Genomic DNA, 10,596 nt, shown 5'->3' with positions numbered 1-10,596 from the left:
TTGCTGGAACAAGGATGATGTGGAGAGAAAAGAAAAAAGCAAACAAACGGAAAGAGAGAAAATTTTGAGGTTGAGTGTTGTTTCGGATTGATGGAGTTGTGTAGACTGTAGAGAGAGATGAAAAATGAAGATTGATGAATAGAAACAAAGGAATGATTACTGGATTAGAACAAAGAGGATTGAAGAAGTGAATAAAAAAGTTTGAAACTTAGTGAATTTGAAAGAAGGGTAAAGAGTGAAGAAGAGAAGGTAAGAGGGTGAATGAACTATAATCGCTGTGGATTAGAGAGCTAATAAGCAGAGGCTCTAAAGGAATAGGATTTTCTTTTATAGAGAAATGAAGAAGAGGTAGCATGTATGAGAAAAAGGAGTGAGAGGACATATGAGTAGAGGAATCCGTTGCTATTCTCCAAGCAAAAATTTAAGTTGAATTGGAAGGAAGCTATGGAGGAGAAGGGTTGTTGGTATTTGGTGGAGAATTGAAACATGGTGCTTCTGCCATGATGATTGAGAATGACAAACTGAAGTGAAAAATGAAAGATGTTAGCTTGAGAACATAAAGGAATTTGAAGAAGAAAGTTAATAGAGTAGAATGGAAATTGATCTGAGAGGAAAGATTCAGAGATGCTGCAATCTATGTTTTGACCCATGGGTGTATGGAGAAATTTTCTTCACACACCCAGGGAGAGTTTTAGAGTTCACAGGATCAAGAGCTGTTAGGCAAATGGCTTTGATATCATGATAAAGTAATCTGGGGTTCACATCCAAAACCAATTGGCAATGGATGGAGTGGCCCAAACCCTTATAAACTCATAGGCAATGTCCCATTTTTCCCATGTGAGATGTATATATTCTCAACATGCCCCCGCACGTGTGGCGAATTTAAAAGCCATACACGTGGACAACTTTGGGTGACGTGTAGCCGTTAGGCATGCACACGTGAGTAACCCGCTCTGATACCATAAAGAGAAATGAGATTGCTTGATTGAAGTAAATGATGATTACAGAAGAGAACACATTTATACTACAATTGTGAGAAGGCCTAGCTGCTATCAGACAATAAGATCACATGTGAATGTTAAGAGAGTTGTCAGATGTGCAGTTTAATATATGGCTATGCTTGGTCTTCATAGTCTGCAATGTAGCAACAAACTCTGTCAATTGTACTTGGCTGAGAGAGCACGAGTTGTCTCCTAATATTGTCTTGTTCTGGACATGTAAATGTGTTCATGTTATCATACCAGGTGTCACAAATAGAGTTCCACGAGGTTCTAAACTCATTAATGCATAGGATGTGATTGTACCATAGCCCATTGACACCTGTGATATGAAGCAAAAAGAAGATATATGTTAGTGATACAAGTACAAAATATACAAGTATAAGTTCATCGGATTTATTTTTTATTTATTATTATTATTATTTTTTGGCTCATTCATTAGATATAAGAAAATGAAGGAAATAGAGTATTGAGCGCCAATTGAAAAACACTATGAGATAAGTTTTACAGGAGACATGGGAGATAGTTATTGAATCTTGAAAAGGCAAGTAAGATTAAAGTAGCTGACGTCTAGAAAGTTGCATGCAAAATATTATCAGAATACCAGCCAATCCATTGTAGGAGACTGTTAGTTAGGGCTGTCAATGGGTCGTGTCGGGTTGGGTTCGTGTCGGGTCAAGGTATTTGTCGTGTCGTAAGATACAAACTTAAACCCAACCCATTTAATAATCGTGTCAAAAATTTAAACCCAAACCCAACCTATTTATTAAACGGGTTACCCATTTCCAACCCGCTTAACCCATTTAATAAATAGGTCGTGTCGTGTTAGACAAAATGACCCATTTAATGATTAACAAAATGCGACCCATTTAACTAAAAAATGCATAAATTGATTAAATTCACCAAAAACTCCACAAGACGAAGAATATAAATAATTATATATAATTCATAAATAATTAAATCCAATAATTATAAAGCAAAACATTTCAAATTGTCTAATCCTATGATCAAATACTCCCAACGTCCAAAATTTCAAGAATAAGTATAGCATAATCGGGTTATACGGGTTCACTTCATGTTGGCGGGTTGACCCATGGCCGACCCATTTATTAAATGGGTCATGGCGGGTTGACCCACGGCCGACCCGCTTTTTAATCGTGCGGGTTCAACCCGCTTTATTTCGTGCGGGTTTCGAGTCGTGTTATCGGGTCGTGTCGGAATTGACTGCCCTACTGTTAGTGAAATACATGGTAAACCAGCTAAAACAGCTATTAGATAGCTGAAGAAGAGTTAAAAAAAATTAATTGATCTAGAGATAATATACTGAATTAGCCAGAGGAAAAATAAATATACATTACCCTAACATTGTGGAGGCTCTCTCACTAGGTTCAAGCATTTGGATATCTACCACAATCTCCAGGATTACGTGGGCCATTATCCAGGATTTGGATTTCATTAGATTTAGTTTGGAATTTTAGTTCATTTTTTTTTAGTAAAATGAGGTCAGCCCTTTATTGAAATTGAAAGATTACAATGATACCATGCCAAAAGGCATAAAAAAGAAAATAACCGAAGTGAAAGGAAAAGATGCAAAAATTGCATCTGAACTACAAAGAATTAAAAATGCAAGAGCAGCATCGTCAAAACGCAGCGCTGATTTTACACTACGGATTGCAGCCGTGTAGTGAATTGAGTAGTCGGTGGTTTGACTACCCATCGAACTCCAACGCACAACTTGACAAAAATCAACTTGGCGCCGGAATGAAGGCACTCTCCCACCTAAAGATCGAAGCCAGCCAAGGGTGTCAGAACATGGCCATGTTGGCAGACGATCTTTCACGAACAGATACCAAAGACTTGGGTCCCGAATCCAATACCAATACCGCATAGGAGCCCCAAACCATTTTAGCAAATGAGCAACGGTCCAACAGAAATAGTGGGACGCAGCCCAAGCCACACTCTCTCCTGGATCCCAGATCCAGATCCCTGTGCAAAACCCACCCAGATCCCAGATCCGGATCCGTCTGACGCTGGTAACAGACAAATGAAGGCCTACAACCACAAACCCATGGAAACGAAACCCCAGGCCAGCAATTGTCCACCCACTCGAACTCAGGCTCAAATCCAAGAAATCAACTTGAGCCCAAGGCCCACGAAGTCGTCTGCTAGCACCCAAAACATCCCGACAATCGGCCCAGCCGCCGGTGACGCACCATGCCTCCTCCATGCCGCCACACGGAGAGGCGTCGTCTGCCCAGAAGATGTCGCCTACTCCACCAAGCATTTGATTTGTGTGCTGAAATGCAACTTACGCGCAATAAGGGCACGGTCATCAAAGAAAGGGAAAATATTTAAACCCGAAATTATCGTACTACGGGGATTGAAAAGCTAACTCCAATCCTTGGTTATGCCGATTACTAAGTCACTAACAATTAACAAAATCTAGAAAAATAGCACCAAACTATTTACATGCTCGGCTCGGAACAACCAAGCCTAAAATTGGTCAAGAGAACCACAAGTGAATGCGGAAACCCACAACCGAGTGGTATTGACAATGAAAGTGGTTTGTGAAATTTGATTTTGATTGTGAAAAATAAAATTGACAATTGAAAATTAATAACCCATTTTTGTTAGCGTACTGCTATTTTTGGTATGCTCCTAGTGAGCGTTTACATTTGTATATCCATTAGCTGGATTTTTGTAAACACTTGTTGTAACTCTGATTTATTTGAAAAAGTTTCTTGTAAATTTAAGAGTTGGTTTAATTATCGCGTTTTGGATTTTGAATATCTTTATTCGAAATTCGGGGCGTGACAGTTTGGTATCAGAGCGTAAGGTACATACTTGGTGACTGTCAGTACTACTCGAGTGATGGCCCGTCTGCAGCGGATCCCCATCCTATACTCTTCAGTATTGATATAGTCATTGGGTATGTGGGAGTGTTAAGTGTCGTCTAAAACGTTAGGTCGTCTTAGGAGCTTGTGCGCCCTCCTTGTTTTAGTGTCTTGGTTTACATGGTCTTGTATTCAACTTATACTTTGGTTTAAGTTTTATACAAGTAGTAACCAAGTGTTGCTATGCTTCTCAGGTGATGGATCCTCCGAGAGGCAGAGCTTGAGGCCGAGGTAGGCCCCGAGGAGGGCAGAGCTAGGGGTAGAGGCAGGGTCCCTCCTGTGGAGGAGTTCTACGAGGAAGAGGTGGAGGTACCGCAGGTGGTGCCTGTTCCACCTGTCGTTGATGTAGGTGAGGCCATTCGCTTAGCTAGACTGGCTAAGGAGATTCGTAAGCTGGGAGCGAACCATTTTCAGGGAGGTATAGATCACATGTTGGCCGATGATTGGATCGAGAACATGGAGACGTATTTTGAGATGGTCATCTACATTGAGATCGAGAAGAGGAAGATAGATGCGTATCTTCTCCAGGGAGAGGCACGAGTGTGGTGGAGCGGTACACAGAGGGCGGTAGATGTGTCCACCTTGACATGGGAGGGTTTTGTAGTGCTCTTCCGGGATCAGTACTTTCCGGCTGCAGTGAGGGAGCAGTTGGAGCTTGAGTTCATCGCTCTAGTTCAGGGGAATATGAGCGTCAGAGACTATGAGGCACGGTTCTCCCAGTTGTATCGATTCGTTCCGCAGATGGACGCCGAGTCCCAGGCCAAGAAGTTTTTGCGGGGACTGAAGCATAGGATCAGGGAGATTGTGTACCCTCTGATGCTGCCTACGAAGGCACTCAACTTTGCTAGTGCTATGGCCCATGAGCAGGAGGCCAAGATGCATGTGAGTGAGACCTTAGCTTCGAGAGATTCCCAAGGAAATGGGAAGGCGGTTGCCGAGAGCAGTGATGGGATGGATAGACAGGATGGGTCCTGGAAGAGACAGCGGGCTCATCATCAGGCTCCAGCTAGAGTGGCAGCTGCACCTGTTAGGGCTGTACCTATCCGGCATTTAGCACCAGCCGCACCTCTGAGATGTTACAACTGCGGTGAGATGGGCCATGCTTTGGGAGCGTGCACGAAGCCGAAGATCAGGGCATGCTTTAGATGTGGACAGGCAGGGCATTTCGCCAGAGAGTGTACCCGACCACAGGATGGCGGGCAGGGGAACCAGCAGAGGTTGTTGCCTCCTGGTCAGGCTAGAGTGTTAGCTATCGGTCAGCGAGGTGCTGGAGCAGAAGGTACCCTATCCAATTTCGCTTATCTTGCTAGAGTAATGTGTGATGGTAGAGTACTTCCTGTGTGTGGCGTTGTGTTGGGTTTTGCATGATATCTATGGTTAGACTTTTACGTGTGATTTCCTATTGTTAGGTATGTGTTGTTGTATGATGCATGCTCTAGGTTGCTTGAGATGAAATGAAGGTCTCGTTTCCAATTCTTATAATGCAGGAGTTATGTGATTGGTGAAATGATGTAGATACAGTTGTGATAACAGGATTCTAGACTTTTGTGTGGTCTGTGCATAAGTCGTATTTTTGCAAAATTGTTGCAATTTTGGTAGTGGGGGGGATTCGATTGTTAGGTTGGCTGTACCCGATTTCTTTTTTTTTGTTGTTGTGCATTTAAATTTCGGGACGAAATTTCTTTAAGGGGGGTAGAATGTAATACCCCGGAAATTCGTTATTAATTTCTAATAGTTTTCGGGAATTAATAAAGTGTTCGTTGATACGATTTCGTGGATCGTGAATGGAGCGGAAGTGTTTTGAACGATTAATTATTCAAAAAGTATGGTTTTAGGGGGGTTACGAAGTTGACTTTTTATACGTTTCATTTTTGTGAAAACTTTCTTCACGAAAGTTGTAAAGCGCGTCGATACGAGTTAGTGTATATGCGGAACGCGAAAATCGGAGTTTGTATGAAGAAGTTATGGGGGATTGAAGTTTTGAGATTTTTCTATAAATATGAAAAAATCTGAGATATTTTCATAAATCTCAAAAGTTTCAGAAATTATATTTTCCTCCCCAATTTCGCTCCGTTCTCTCTCCTCAATACGCACGACCCGACCCGGCCCTCGCCGTGCTCGTCGCTCCACGCCCAGCCGCCCCCTGCCGTCGCTTTGCCGAGCCGCTGACTCCAGGCCTGGATCGAAGCGACCCCAGGCGGAGTAACCGACCCGATCGGATCTCGCCGTGCCGGCGTTGCACGGGCCGATCCTTCTCAGTTTTGGCTGGTCCTCATCCTCCTGATCATCCCCATGTAAGTCTTTCATCACGATTTTGAGTGTAGAACGCTAGATCAAGGTTTGACTTTTTCGACGTCCCTGATTTGATCTAGGATCTGATCAGACGAACGGGATTAATCCAACTTCCAGGCTTGATCTAGGACGATCTAGACCAAATCTCGCTTAGCTCCAGGTATGAAAGTTGATCAGCCCTTCATTTTGAACAAGTTTGTAGTTGATGACTTTGGCATCGGAGGTGGTTGATCCGGCGTTGAGCGCCGTGGTTGACCACAATCTGAACCACCGCTTGTGGCGGCGCGTGGTGGCGCGTCGGACCTCTAAAATGTGTTCTGTTTTCATTTTAATTATCTACGCATCGATACGGTCGTTTTGATATATTAGAGGGTTATTTTGGAGATCGCATGATTTAGTTATGAATATTAACGTTTTTAGGGTTTTTCCGGTTCAATTGATGCTTGATCCGTGAGGATTCGGTCGTCTGATTGACTTGTAGTTTTGGTATGTTGATCGTATAATTATTCCGGAGACCTCGAGTGGTCTCGGATGAAGTTTTGTCTCAATCGGGATTACTTTCAGAATTTTAGGGCAAATGGAGTTCGAAATATAATCGTTTTCGATTCGTGGACTAAGTTAGGATCGTGTTTGATTAGGTGATTGACAGATCGATAGGTGGACGATTACGGATCGTTGTTTTTGGGCTGTTGAGAAGACGCAGCTGGATTAGAGGTGAGTAAATCTCACGTGGTTCATTTACGAACCGAATTATTTAATTGTCAGAATTGATTAATAATTGTAAATCGTTTTCAAAATAAAGTTTCGTTTGAAATAATATGCACTTGATCGACTACGGTTCATAGGGCTACGGCTCACAGGTAATGAAAATGAATTTAAGTATAAAATGAATTTCTTGGTTTTAAAATGTGTGAACTATAGTTGGTATTAGTGGTCATTCCTGCGTGAATGATTACGTATATATATATTTACGTGGAATATATATATCTGGATGGTGTGGCGTGGTGATATGTATATGTTTGATGATTATATTGTTGAAAGAGTGAATTGAAACTGTGATATGACATTGTGGGTTGTGTGGGATCTCCTTAAAAGGTTTTGTTCTGAGGGCCAAGTGGTCCGAAGTCCGACGGTTACAGTGGTAACCTGTTGTTAAGTTATCGGATGCTTGTACCTTGGTCAAGGGGGCAGGTTACGATACAGTTATCGGATGCTTGTACCTTGGTCAAGGGGGCAGGTTACGATACAGTTAGAGCTCTAGTCTGTCGTAGTTTCGGAGAAGGTTTCTGGGGTTCTTTATTTTGTGTTTAAGTGAGATTGAGATTTCCTTGAATTCTATTGTTTTCTTTATTTGTAATCTCCTGAACTAAAACTCGACGCAAGGATTACTATAATTTGAATTGGGTGACTTTTAGTAATCTCCTGAACTAAACTTTCGATGCAGGGATTACTAATTGTTACCTAGGGTGATTGTATGTTTGATTGTGTTTTGCGGAGTTAAATGTTGTTACTTTAATTTATCTCACGAGCTGAGAAATTATAAGCATGCGTGACGTGAGTCATTTTAATTGAGTTTACTCATACGAGCTTCAAAAGCTTACCGGGTTTGTTGTTTGCAATCCTGGTGCACTATTCCATGGTGTAGCGGTTGTTCCTGCAGGTCAAGATCACCAGGGCGGAGATCGAGGCGAGGAGTACAGGCAGCGCTAGGTTCATAACCCACTTTTGTTAGCGTACTACTATTTTTGGTATGCTCCTAGTGAGCGTTTACATTTGTATATCCATTAGCTGGATTTTTGTAAACACTTGTTGTAACTCTGATTTATTTGAAAAAGTTTCTTGTAAATTTAAGAGTTGGTTTAATTATCGCGTTTTGGATTTTGAATATCTTTATTCGAAATTCGGGGCGTGACAACATTGGCCTTCCCGGGATGATACTCCAAGGTGAAATCATAGTCCTTAATGAGCTCCATCCACCTTCTCTGTCTCATGTTCAACTCTTTCTGAGAGAACAGATACTTCAAACTCTTATGATCCGAAAAGAGTTCGAACTTCTCCCCATACAAGTAATGCCTCCAAATTTTCAGGGCAAAAACAACCGCAGCCAACTCCAAATCATGAGTGGGGTAATTACGCTCATGCACCTTCAACTGTCTAGAGCCATAAGCGACAACGCTGCCGTGCTGCTGAAGGAATTGTGTCCTAAAACAATCATTTTGATGTAATTATTATTGTAATTATTATTAATCAAAAGGGCAAGTTTATTGTTCATTGCTTATATTTAATATTTGATTGAACAAGGTCCAAGGAATATGAGTTAAAGAGAAAGTAATCTAAAGAGTTAGATGTGTGAGACCTTTACTCTTTCACACTCTTATCCTAAAAGGTTCCTAGTCATAGGATTATCACTTGGACATTGATAATCCGGAAAGACTAGCACATACTATGTATGCTCAATATGGAGGATGATATGTCTCTTGTCATTTGTGTAGAGACACTTAAAGAGTACACTGAACGCGATCATTAGAGTTCTTGTATGGAGTCTTACTTACATGTCAAACTTGAACTCTAAATTGCAATAATACAAATTAGTCCTTTGACCTGAGACACCATAGTTGTCTTATGAGTGAATGGATTATCTCTTGATGATGCAATAATATTGTGTCCCTTAATGGATATAATAGATGCATTCATTGGTATAATCAATTCGGTCATGGAGACATGTGAGTGTACAATAAGGAATCTCTATCCTTAAGTAAATAAGGTGTATGTTCAAAGATGTGATTCAATGAGTCTTTGGCCAAAGCATTGAATGAGATTAAAAAGGAGTTTTTAATCACATTCTAAGAATCACATAAGAATGAAAATCACATTAGGGGATTGACATATCAATTCCATACCCCGATGATGTGATTTAGAACATAGTGTTAGAGAAGGACCGTATTGTATTGTAATTCCAATTGAATAGGTTCTTTGTCATTCTACATTAACTAGGGTAGTCATGATATGTTGCAAGACGTCACTCATGACTTGTGAAGTCCCCGAGGATTAATAAACATTTATAATCCTAATAACAAGGGAGAATCAAAAATGGAGTTTTTGATTCGTAAACAAAATAGAATGGTTTCTATAAACTTCACTGCCTTGTTAATTAGAACCTAAGAGATCGCACACCATATAAGTGGATCCTTGAGATTGTATATGAAGAAGATTAAACAAGAGTTGGTTATGACCAAATAATTAATTAGATTTATTATTTGGACATAATTAGGTTTTTCGGGTAAAACCGAACCTATTGGGCCTAAACGATTGTCGGGCTTTTCGTGTGGACTTGGGCTTCACTAAATGAGATTTAAATGAAAGCCCAAGACACATTTTTAGTGCCCAATAACAAGTATGGACCAGCCAAAATATTGGCTTTATGAAAGTCAATATTTTCTTTTAGTAATTGGAGTTATTTCCTATTATATAAAAGTGAAAGCATGGACAAAGAGAATAAGTGTGTCTCCACACTATTATTTTCAGATTTGAGAGAGAGAGAGAAAGAGTTCTTTCTTGGTCCATTACAAAATTAAAGGAAAGAAGAACACTTGCATAATTTCTTCTTTTCTTTCATCTTTCTTCATCTCTTGATTCACTTGGTGAAGATCCTTAGAGGCCATATCCTTTTGTGGCTTTACTTGTTACATCAAAGAGAAGATTACAAGCACAAGAAGGAGTACAAGAAGGAGTTCTTAATCCAAGGTGCTTCAAGGTGGAGGAAACACACACAAGGAGAGATCAAGGAGAGGAACTTTGGTGGTTCACTTGGATCGGATTAAAATCACGCTCCAAGGGTGAGTAGAACATAAACTCCCTCTTTGTTCTTCCTTACTATGCATGCTATGTTTATATACATATCACAATAAGCCAAGATCATGGGTTAAAGGAATGGATTTTATGTTTAGTTAGTAGTTTAATGGTTAAACTAATTCCGCACTAATTAAAAAGTTTTGAAATCCATCCATTCCTTCAATTGGTATCAGAGCCATTGGCTTAATTTTGATATGTTATAAACATGGCTAAGTATGTTGGTTGATGTGATTTTCTTAAGCTTAGAGTAATATGTAATTTAGATCATAAAATTTGCTTTATCATAAAAGTTATGAAGCATGTGATGTAAGGTAGATTTTATGATAGCTAGAAAAAGTTTTCTGGAAATTACATGTAAGAAGTGGTTTAAGTTTTATGAAACTTTGATGCATATGAGATATGTATTAAGGGATTCTATATGTTTCTTAATTAAGGTGTTAATCTTAGAAACATGTTAGATTATATATGCTTTAGGGTATGCATGATTTTTGGCTTCAAAGATGAAGTAAACAAGTGTTCAATGGAAGAACACAAAGCTGAAATTTTATTTCCAGCTTTGG

This window comes from Rosa rugosa, chromosome 1 (genome assembly GCF_958449725.1).
Source record: "Rosa rugosa chromosome 1, drRosRugo1.1, whole genome shotgun sequence".
In the NCBI taxonomy this organism is placed as follows: domain Eukaryota; kingdom Viridiplantae; phylum Streptophyta; class Magnoliopsida; order Rosales; family Rosaceae; genus Rosa; species Rosa rugosa.
This window is presented reverse-complemented; position numbering follows the sequence as displayed.